The following is a 12027-nucleotide window of genomic DNA, read 5'->3' on the forward strand; positions in this document are numbered from 1 at the left end:
GTGGCGCCCGGGGCTACCCCTCAGATTGCCGCCCCTTGGGGGAGGGGGGGGGTGCTGGGGAAAAAGGACGGTGAGCACTTGACAGATGTCCGAGTCTCCGAGGAGAGACACGTAGTATTGCTGCTAACAGTTACCTTGATCATGAAAGTTACATTTAGTTATTTATAAAGTTTTATATAGAGCGAACTTGAACCTGAAGGATGTCGGAGCGCTTTACAATTTGAGGCAAAGGTAACAAATCAGAACATTAGTCTAACATGGGGAATCTAATGGGCATTGAGATGTTTACTCCTCTCAAAATCGCAATGGTTGTTTGTTAGAAATGGGGGTCTCTAGTCGGCAATGGCTGGCCACTGTCCAAGTGGGGACCCTTCTTCCTAAGTCAGAGTAAGGGGGCTACACACCCTTTGATAACACTTGCTCAACCCTGTGATAACGTAGCACGAGCAGCTAGGCTTATCTCAGAGGCAGTGTGTAAAGCATTTATGATCATACACAGTAACACAGTGAAGAACATTACAAAGGGAAACCACACAAGAACACTCTTATTTATGCCCTTTTCCCTATGACCAGGCTCATCATGTCTCTTGCTGGTTCCGTGCCTTTACATCCAAATGTCCTCTCCACTTGCCTCTCATATTTACCCAGCCTCTATCCTTCTCTCGCTGGCTCTGCCTCTCTTACTCCCATCTCTCGCTTACTATCTCCACAAGTCTCTTAAATTTTTTCACTGGTCCCTACATATATATATAATCCAAAAACACGTGTTAAGAAGAAATGCACCAGATTTTTGAAAGTACACATTTGTGTTAAAATGCAATTTACAAGTCCATTAATGATTTTAGAACTCAGCTAATATCTTGCATTTTTATCTGAAAAAGCAACATTCCTAACTTCACCCGTCACCTCACTTTACATTCCTCCCAGTCCTTCCCTTGTCCTTTTATGTCTCATCTTTCTCCCAACCAAAGGCATGACCAGTTTCATGGGAGCTAATTCCTGGAGTGTTCCAACGTTCCCTGCTTCCCTCCTCTTCATTGTATGATATTCTGCTGCTTGCAAGACAGTGTGTCACTTATTAACACGCCTCTTGCGGCGCCCATACGTCACTTTTTCCCCATATTAAAAGTGACGCATCAGTGGCGCAAGGCGCTTGTAAATAAGCCCCATGGTGCCGACACCCAGCAAATGCAGCAACCGGTACATTCAGTGCATTGCTGTATCATGGAAAGCTGCAGCCTGCCCGGCAAAGATGGGCGGACCGGAAACACGTAGCGGAAGTCAAAGGGGATCAAAATGGATTCAGTCACAGCTTATCTCTAGGCTCAACAGCCCACCAGGAGACAGGAATATACATTGATCTGTGTCACCTATATTTAATAACTTGAAATGTGAAATGGTTATATTTTTTACGTTTTAGGTACATATATGCTATTTAGGGCGATGTGTCTGTAATTACACTGATCCCGATCATTTAGACAGGACCCAATCAAAACTGAGTGATTAATTATTTGAGTTAATTACTTTTTAAATTGAGGGTACCGTTGTGTACTGGTGGCACAGGGTTATCTTCTAGCTGTCCATTTTCGTAGCCTTAAAAAGCCTAGGTGCTTTTCCCCCCCAAGTCAAAGGTCACTGAGGAAAAAAAGGACATTCTGGTGGCAGAGCATGTCTGTCCGGCCTGCAAGGCTCTTTGCTCGTAAATCTAAGCACACTTCTGCATGTTTATTTTTATCAGAATGCGCAAGCTCTATTGTGATTTTAAGGTCGGTGTACTGAGAAACGTAAATCAGTTTCTTGGCAAGAAAACCAAATAGTTTCTTCGGAATTCTCACCAATGCGGCTCCAGTCCATCGTAGCAAAGGAAGTGACATAGTTAGCTACTGACTCTCTATGTTTGTGCCTGTTAGCGTTTGTGGCCTTTGTTCGAGTTTTGCAATCACAGTGCGTGCCATCGCTTGCCAGCTTGTCTTCCCAGTAGCGTGATGCTTGCAGCCTGTTGAACAGCAGTGTAGCACAACACATTGGCAACAGGGAAAGACCCGAATCACACCACACGCTTAAAAAAACTTGATTGGCGACTTCTGACATCATTGCCCAAGGAGAGCACTCAATACTGCTTCAGTAGGTCACCGAATCTTTCACTTTCGTGCAGCTTATCAAGAGGTTACGTGACAAAAATAAACTGCAAACTCACTGTTACACGCAGCGCACGGCCTTTAACCATATGCAAGTGCAAATTAACTAGACCTTGAGCGGCGCTTGTGTGTTTCTACATCTTCAATATTCTAGACTTCACTGGCTGCGCAGTAACAACTGCTGCCACGCATCACCGACTCATAGTAGTTGAAATGCCACTCATACACTGAAATTATGAAGATGTCTTTAGGTTACACATAGCAATTTGAAACCGTGGTCGCTATGCATCATAGCCCCACCACCACCCTGGTATGTCTGCCGCCCATCTGACTGTTGGGACTCGAGTTACTCGACTCCGATCCGACTCTCACCTCAATCAATTACTTTATATCTGTCCCTGGCGCAGAGTGCCGCGCGCCCCCAGGCCGCAGCCACTACAGCCGGCCCACAGAGAGACAGTAATAAGGAGTAAGCATCTGCAGCAGCATGGCAGGGCCAGGGCCAGGCAGGCAAGAATGGTGGTGGTCTCCACACTCGCTCGACATGACGGGAGGGGCGCCGGGCGGTGAGCGCGAAACGCAGTGCGGTGGCGAGAGGGCTGACCCAAAATATTACAGGGCCGTCCTTGGTTGCGGCTGTGCGTACCGCGCACGCTACCTGATTGACGGCCCTGTGAGCGATTGGCTGCGAGGTGGCTGATTTACTAGTGTCATGCGTCCGACGGGTGTCACCCCAGTCACGGCCGCCCTGCAGTCCACTGTCCGGGTCAAAACAAAGTAAACTATCAAAGTGTCTGCTGGTACCGTGATTAAGATTATGTGTGTAAAGGCAGCCACGGGCCACGCACCGCGCCGCCCTAGTCAGTAGTCAGTGTCACAGCAACGGGCCTCGGCCGGGCCTCCTCCTGACAGTCAGTCAGCGAGAGTGTAGTGCCGGCCCGCTTCAGCCGCCTCAAAACAGGTGCCGCCTGGGGCGGACCGCCCCCCCGCCCCCCCCTAGCTACGCGGCTGTTTTGGCTGGGGGAGTGTTTTAATACTCAGTTATTAAATGGGAGACCTGAGTATTAATTTGTAGTTAATGTACCCAAAAATATGTAAACTAATAATTAGTAATCATTAAATTAATTAAATTCACTCACCCAGGGGGTCTCAAGTGCCTTGAGACCCCCCTGGGTGAGTAGTGCGCTATATAAATTCCTGAACTTGAACTTGAACTTATCTTTTAGGGGCGGGATGCAAGGGAAATAGCGTTTTTTGGGTGGGAGAGTTTATTAATACTCAGGTATTAATTTAAACACCTGAGTATTAATTATTAATGTTTATTTTTGTAATGGTATTTACTTATGCAAGTCATGCTCAAAACACATCATAACATTTTTTTAAATTTAATAATACCTTTTGCATAATTATTTTAATTAGCTAAAATATTTACAGTAATGCAACAAGGTAGACAGAAAAAAACAACTTATTAGAAAATTCAAATATTTATTGAACATGTAAAAAGAAAACGCTCATAAATTGATTTATTAATTTACATATTTTTTTAAAAATATAAAAATATTTTTTTACATGGCAAAGCATATTTCTAAACATTATGAAAAATATTTTCACACATATTTACATTTTTTCCAATGAAGTAAAATTTCATTTTTCTATTTCAGCAGCCAGGCCTGACATACGGGGTTGAGCGTAATTTTCTACAGTCGGTGGAGCTCGCAGCGAAGATGGGAAGCAAGAGAAGAGTTGCGGCAGGTAAGAATGTTTTTAAGTACATATTTCTAGCACTTTGGCAGTTATCTTCACTGTAAGGTAAAAGTGGGGACGTACATAGTTTGAAAGTTTAAAAAAAATGTATGTTATGCATATCTTACTCACAAAATTATTTTCCATGCTGGTTGCAGCAGTTTTCCCTCATAGCCTGGTTGTTGTAAACTTAAAATCGTTTTTTAAAAGTCTTTACATAATGTAATAGATTTTTTTTTTAATTGAATTTAAAACAACATTTAATTTTTGGGAATGAGACTTGTTTTTGAACAAGTTGGGTGTAAAAATGGCGCAAAGACCACAATGTTCATCGGGAAAGATGTGTTTTCACATAACGATATCCAAAACAAACTGTTTCATATTTTTAACAAAGCCTTCCGAGTTTAACATTTTTAAAACATGCATTTCATAAAAAAGAAGAAATGTCCGCTTCAGGTTGATGGTGTGACTGTCTCAGTCAGGAGGCAGAATTTTTCATGCAGTTGCCTCACGGCTGTGGAATAGCCTCCCTCTCTCTATCAGACAGAGCCCTGATCTCCTGAACTTCAGGAAAAGTCTTAAAACGTGGGTCTTCCAGTTGTGAGCCATTCGATAGTGGTTTGCTTTGCTCTATGTTACGTGACGTATGGCTGTTTTCAGCGCCGGGACACTCCAGAGAGTAGCCGTGCGCTTTATAAATATGCACTAACATGACATAACATAACATTTTTAAGCAAGCATATATTTCAAAATATTGTGGAATTTATCATCCTGCGTATGGTTTTGGTCTACAAACTTTAACATGTGGTAGATTGCAAAGCAGTGAATTTAACAAGCCCACAATGGATTGTTGGAGTTTTGAAACCTCTTAGTGGCAGGTGTTGCTAACAAATCACCAAGAGGTGGAAAAAGAAGACATCAATAGGTAGGAACCACAAATATTCCTTAATTGAGTTTTAAAAAAATTGAAAAAAGTCAATTAAATTGAGGTGTAATTTGAAAATAGGCAAGTAATGTAGTGGTACGATAGGTAGTGTTAGCAGTGTAAGATGCACGCAAGCCACCATTAACAAAAACTGTTGAATTTTGGCCAATAGTTGTTCAGACATTTTCTTACTTTTTTGGAAAACACATGGGTGCTGACTACATGACAGTGATTGCGCAATTCTTATTTCATGAAAACTCTGTTCCTTCTTTGAAATTTCTGAGAAATTATATAGGTTGGGGTGATGTTTTCCAATTGCTTTGTTGAAGGCATTATGCCATCCCTCAATGGCATTGTTAGTCTTTGCGCCTCCCTCTAATCAGGTCGTGTGGCAGTTCTACCATTCAATTGTGAATCTTGTCTTCCTCCTGCGACCTGACTTGCTTGGATGCCTAATCCAGGTGTCCTCAAAGTAATTTAGGAGGGGAGGCCAGTTTTTCATCATTTTGGTTAAAGAAATCTGATTCTGAAATTGAAGTGTAAAATTCTTCTACACTGTCAGGAGGCACAAAGGTTAACACGATTAGTTTATGTAATTCAAATTGTACTTTACTGTTTGTGAAATAATCCTCAACAAAGGATGCTTTTTGTATTTTACACCAACATGCCTGTGAGAAATGAAACACACTTTCTTGAATTTAGGTTTCAGGGTACAGTTTGGTTACTGTGTTTATCATTGTTATTTTAAAGTCAATTAGTACTTGTCTTGAACTTTTGCTCATTGTTTTAGCTTTTATCACAGATAAAAATTCTGTGTAGGTTGAGGATTGGTTATCAGGGAGTAAACTATATACTAATGGTACTGTAGCATTATTAATGTTAGTGTGAATAGTGTACATTTTGTTGAATGGATGGGGCGTGGACTTAAAGGTTCCATCCCTCATAAACATTTCACTATTCTCAAGGGTAACCAGGTTATGGACTGTGCTAAAAATTAGTTCTCTTTTTTGAGGGTTTTGGTTGTCATGCAACAGGAAAGGTTCATCACTGAAAGATAATTTGTTGAAGGGGTATGTTAATGTCAGAATATGTTTGAGGGGCTAAACATTATGGATTACTTGCCTGTTTTCTTCTTTGGACCATTCCATGGAGGTTTGGTATGGAGGGCATACTGCTTGCAACATGCATGGCAATATTTTTCGATACCTCCAGCAAAACTGAGCCACAGGGATCATTGGAGGTGGAGGCTGGCATTTTTATGTGCTACACATTTTCTCTAACTTCAATCTCCATTGCAGAGGCAGAGTGGTAATGCTCTTTTGTACTAAGAACAGTTTGCTCCAGAGTAACCACTCTGCCTGTGCAATGGGATGAGTGATACTGCACACACCTCCAATAATTCCTAGGCTCAGTTATCTTTTCCTCACAGTAGAGATAACCACTGTACTTTAAAAACCTGTTTCCACTTCTAGGTTCTACTTACAATTTTGTTAAGGCCTGCAAAAAGAAAAGAAAAATAGAAAAGGTATATTAATTAAATTGTATTGTTTGATACAGATTCGTTTTTATTTTATTTTTTCTTGTTGAAAGGGAGAAAAAATGTACACGTTATTTCTTTACGCCTGAGGGGAAAAAGGGAAAAAGTTCATTTCTTTTGGAAGGATATGTTTTTGGAACTTGAAAACTACAGCTGCCTATGGGGAAAAATGCTGTAAATGTTTTGCCCAAAAGCTCTGAGTTAAATGTTTTGTTTACCTTGGCGTAGTTTTGATTTTGTTGATGTGGCCGTTTAGTTAGTTGTTGAACTCCGATTTGTGGCTTTTTGAATGAAGGGAGTGATACTTCATTTGTTCTGTCTTCAAGTTGGTTGTGTTTTTTATGGAAAGTGCTTCTCCTACTGCGCAGCAAAAGCCTGGAACCCCTCTGGCAATCTCCCACATTGCCCAATTCAGGAAGGACCTCAAGACCTGGCTCTTTGGATGACCCCAGCACTCAACAGAGCTGCCCTCTCCCCTCCCTAGTGCCTTGAGACCCTCACAGTTGAGTAGTTGTGCTTTGCCAACCCTGATTGATTGGTTGATTGATTGATTGGTGAGACTGGATTTTTTGAAGTACTGTTTGCTTCTGTGGGAAAAGAAATACAACTATTTAATTTTTTAAAACATATTTAAAATAATATGGCTGCTTGCTTTGTATTGTCTGTTTTTCCTTATGTGTGCATTGAAATTTGATTTGTGAATTGCCTGTAAAATCTGTTCTGTTTTCAGATGATTTGGGAATGGAATTTTGTAGGAGATATCTGTTTATGTAAAAAGGGAAAAAGTTTATATTGTGTATTATATCATAATTTCTTTCAAAACCACAGTCTATATCCAACACCTTCCCTGAGGTAAGTACCTGGTGGAGTTTGAATAGTAATGTTACCCCCAGTCACTGTCCAGCATCTGCACTGAGGTACTTACCCAAGAGAGCTAAATAAGAAAATTATCCCCACAGCCACCGTCCAGCACCTGGCCTGAGGGACACCCACACTGGAGTTATAGTCAGAAATTAGCCCCCAACCATTGTCCAGCACCTGCCATGAGGGATGCCCCCAGCCTATTTAGAATAGAAAATTACCCACCAACTACTTGCCATAACCTGCTGCAATAGATGCCCCCAGCAGATTTAGAATAGAAAATTAGCCCTCCAGGCATTGTCCAGCTCCTGCCCTGAGGAATGCCCCCAGCAGAGTTAGATTAGAAAATTAGCCCCGACCCCTGTCCATCACCTACTCTGAGGACGCCCCCAGCGTAGTAACATTAGAAAATAACCCTCACTTACTGACCAAAACCAGTCAATATAGTTGTAGTTTTTAATATTTGAATTATACATTGGCTATATTTATTTGGTGGTGAGTAATAGCAACTTAGGGGCTCATTACGATGTCAGGATAAATGGCTCCGCCTGACACCGTCTCAGATTCGAGACCGACCGACTTGCGGTTTCAACCCCCGGATTACGATGCGACCGAACAATGTTTGGTCAGATTCCCATTGTTTCCTATGGGAGCTTGTGTTACACCAGAGAACCGGCCATAACAGAAGCTCCTATGGTGAAATGGACCCTGCACCCTGCTGCAGGCATGCCAAGGTACTTGCCACAGAGTGGAGGGTTTTACAGGGGGTACCTTAGCTACCCACTCAGCCATCAACCATAGGCCGAGGGGCTAGGAGCCCTGCCAGGGCCACTTAAAATAGACGCTTTATGACAGCCTTTCTGTGTTAAAAAGGACGGCACGGAATCCCAATGGAAAAAATGCCATCCATAGGGGGTTACGGTACGGTTCTGACCAACAGGAATATTCCCTAAGTTGGTCGGAACCGAGGCGGATTGACCGGCCGGTTCCAGTTATGACCTTGAACATCGTAATTGGGCCGTCGGACTGTAAATCAACTGAGTCGGCCGAATGGGCCTCCGACGGGGTCAGGAAGCTTCCCACTGTCGGTCAGAGGCTTTCCGACCGACATCATAATCAGCCCCATAATACGTACAAAGAAAGGACAGCCCTTTTCTTTCTAAGACGGAGTATTGTTTTTCAGGAAAACAGGTGTGAGGATGGTTTGTTTGATCTGTGGGAAAAATGTCACATATACCGATATTGTGAAGATGTATTTCTTTATGGTGTGGTGACTTTACACTCACCATAATGCTAGCACCTGCTCTAAAGCATGGCCACAGTGCAAGCATAATGGGAAGTTATATGGCCACAGTGGAGTTTTAAAACTAAATTAGCGTCCCCCTTCCGGTCACTGTCCACTACCTAATCAGAGGGATGACCTAAGCAGAGTTACATTACTAAAATACTCCCCCTTCCACTCTCTGGTACCTGCTTGAGAGATGCCCCCTGATGAGTTGGTTAGGAAAATTAGCCACCTGATCAGTAGACAGCTATTACTTGGGTCTTCCACCTTAGAGGTGGCTGTGGGAAAAATATGCCCATCAAAATATTGTGAAGTTCATCTGCAGAGGATCATGGTTGTTATATTAATCATTTTAAACTATATCCTGAGGGCATTGTGAGGTATTTGTGAAGACCAATATAGATTCTGCTTACTTCATTGGTATATCTTTAAGTTGTGATGAAAGTAAGTCAGCAGTGAAACCAGCAAGTTATCTGTTAATAACATAAAATCCCTGTACAATAAATTGCTACATTCTATTTGCAAGGTGAAAATGAGTACGCATGTGTGTACGCGGTACTTACTTGCTACCATATGTGGCACTGTCTTACAGTATGTGACAACATGATATTAGCGTTTGTTTAAGAAATTGCCATTGTAAAAGCATTGTCATTATTTTGCAGTTGTTGCAAAAACCTTCGTTGTTAAGGCTTTCATTGTTGCATCATGCATCTTTCACGTTCCATTGTTCCACAGCATTGAAACAGGCATAAATGAGTAAGTACACTACATTACGGCTGGATAACTGTTCTTTGCAGTGACCAGTGCCTCAATAGAAAGGTTTATAAAATTATTGTGACACTCGTTAGTAGACAGGAGAAGGTGGTAACATAGAACTTGTCTGGAAAAGACTTCTGTAAAAATACATTTTGAATGAAAAAATGTGAAAAGATGTCAAAAACCTTTTTGGCATCACATATAGAACTTGACCAGTCCCAAAATGCGCCTGCTTTTTGTTGAATTTCTTCTAAGGCAGCACACGTACTGCCTTTTGCAAGATATGTTGTTAGTTTACAGTGTGCTCAGAGACCGCCTATTGCTTAACACTGGTTGGCTTCATTGTCACTCTCTGTTGCTTGCTTCTTATGCTCATTTGATTGCTTCAACGGTTTCCATGGGGTTTCCATGGGGTTTCCATGGAGTATGATCACCTTACGTGTGACCGTCCGCTACTTATTTTTCAGCGGATGCTTTTTTCATTTTGTCGAAGCACTCTATGAAAATGCTTGAGTTGTCCAGCTGTCTCCCTCTGGTACTTTTCCCCCTGCAGCATTTCTCTTTCTCGCCCTCCCTCGGTTGCCCTGCTTACTACCTCCACAGCCACCTTCCCTTTCCATTCTTGCTTCCCTACCACCCCTTCTCTGTTTGCTCTGCTAGCCCTGCCAGCCCACCTCACATTATCCATTTGCTTTCCGCAGCTTCTGTTGTCCACCCTCTGCTGTTAGCATGCTTCCCCAGAGTCGCTTGTCGGCCTTTTGGCTAAGATCAAGTGTAGTATCTGTTCTTATTAGCATGCTTCCCCAGACTGCGCTGCCATTTGCTACTCCATCCCCTCCTATCTGCCCTCTGTTGTAATCTTGCTGCCCCACCCTGTCCTGCCCTCTGTTAGCAGCTTACTGTTCCAGTCCCTCCCAGCTGCCCTGCATTGTCAGCTTGCTCCCCCAACCCCTCCTTCCTACCCTCAAATAGTTCACTTGTTGCCCTAGCCCCTCCCTTCGGCCCTCTATTGTCTGCTTGCTTTCCCAGTCGATCCCCCTACACTTCATTGTCAGCTTGTTTCCCTATACCATCACGCGGGCCATCTATTATCGGCTTGCTGCCCCAACCCTCCAACCCCCCTCTGCGGTCACCTTCCTGCCCCAGCCTCTCCTGTCCACCGGGTGTTCTTAGCTAACTTTTCCAGCCCCTCCAATCCCCCCTCAGCTGTCAGCTTCCTCCCTCAGTGCCTTATGCCAGTCCTCCATTGTCATTTTGCCAATCCTGCCCCTTCTTCCTGCCCTCCAGTCATCATACTTCCAAAGACTGTCCCACTGTGCTGCAATGTCAGCTTGCTGCTACAGCCCCACCTGGCTGCCCTGCATTGTCTGCTTGTTTCCTCAGCCTCTCCTCCTCACCCTGTGCTGTGAACTTGCTGCCCCTCCCGTATGCCCTCCGTTGTCAACTTGCTCTCCCAGCCTCTCCGACCCACCCATTGTTAGCAGCTTGTTTCCCCATCTCTTCCTGGCTGCCCTGTGTTGCCAGCTTGCTGCCCCATCCCCTCACACCTGCCCTCTTCAGTCAGTTTGCTTACCCAATGCCTCTGGCCTGCTCTCTTTTGGTCACCTTCCTGCTCCAGCCCCTCTCACCCACCTTGTGTTCTTAGCTTACTTTTCCTGCAACTCCTGCCCACCCCCTGTTGCCAGCTTGCTGCCCCATCCTATCTTGCCCCCCTCCATTGTCATCTTATTTCCCTATCCCTTCCCCCATCCTCCCCATCCTACATTGTCAACGTGTTTCCCCATCCTACATTGTCAACTTGTTTCCCCATCCTACATTGTCAGCTTGCTTCCCCATCCTACATTGTCAGCTTGCTTCCCCATCCTACATTGTCAGCTTGCTTCCCCATCCTACATTGTCAGCTTGCTTCCCCATCCTACATTGTCAGCTTGCTTCCCCATCCTACATTGTCAGCTTGCTTCCCCATCCTACATTGTCAGCTTGCTTCCCCATCCTACATTGTCAGCTTGCTTCCCCATCCTACATTGTCAGCTTGTTTCCCCATCCTACATTGTCAGCTTGCTTCCCCATCCTACATTGTCAGCTTGCTTCCCCATCCTACATTGTCAGCTTGCTTCCACAGCCCCCGCTCCCTGCCCTTCTTTGTCAGCTTGGTGCCCCATCCCATTCTATCAACCCTCTGTTGTCAGCTTGCTTCCTCCATCCATCCACCCACCCTCCAGTGGCAGCTTGCTTCTCCCCCTACTCCAGTCTGCCTTCCATTGTCAGCTTGCTCTCCCAGCACTTCCCGGCCCCCTCTGTTGTCATTTTGCTCTTCCAGCCTCTCCCACCCTCCCTCTAATGCCAGTTTTGCTGGTGCAGGCCACCCTGCCCCCCTCCATTGTAAGTGTGCTTTCCTAGCCTCTCACCGCCATCCTTTGTCAGCTTGCTGCTTCAGTCACTTCCCCCTGCCCACTCTCTGTTGTCAGCTTGCTGTCCCGGCTCCCCCTGCCCACCCCTAGTTGGCAGCTTACTTTTCAGGCCTTGCAGTCCATCCTGTGTTGTCAGCTTACTTATCCCCTCCCTTTTCCGCTTGCTGTCCCAGCCCAAACTGGCCACCCTCCATTGCCAGCTTGCTGCCCTTGCCCATCCCGCCTGCCCTCCATTGTCAGATTTCTGATCCAGCCCCTCCAGCCCACCCTCCATTGTAAGCTTGCTGCCCAGTCTCCCTCACCCACTGGCTGCTCCAGCCTCCTCTGAACACCTGCTCTCTGTCATCAGCTGGATGCCCCACTCCTCCTGC

At 44.6% G+C, this 12027-nt stretch overlaps 1 pseudogene; it reads left to right on the forward strand.

The window, feature by feature from the left end:
* The first annotated feature begins 9987 nt into the window (after positions 1 to 9987).
* On the forward strand, positions 9988 to 10077 carry LOC147679368 (U2 spliceosomal RNA; annotated as a pseudogene).
* The last annotated feature ends 1950 nt before the right edge of the window (positions 10078 to 12027 follow it).

Source organism: Lissotriton vulgaris, chromosome 11 (assembly GCF_964263255.1).
Source record: "Lissotriton vulgaris chromosome 11, aLisVul1.2, whole genome shotgun sequence".
Taxonomy (NCBI): Eukaryota; Metazoa; Chordata; class Amphibia; order Caudata; family Salamandridae; genus Lissotriton; species Lissotriton vulgaris.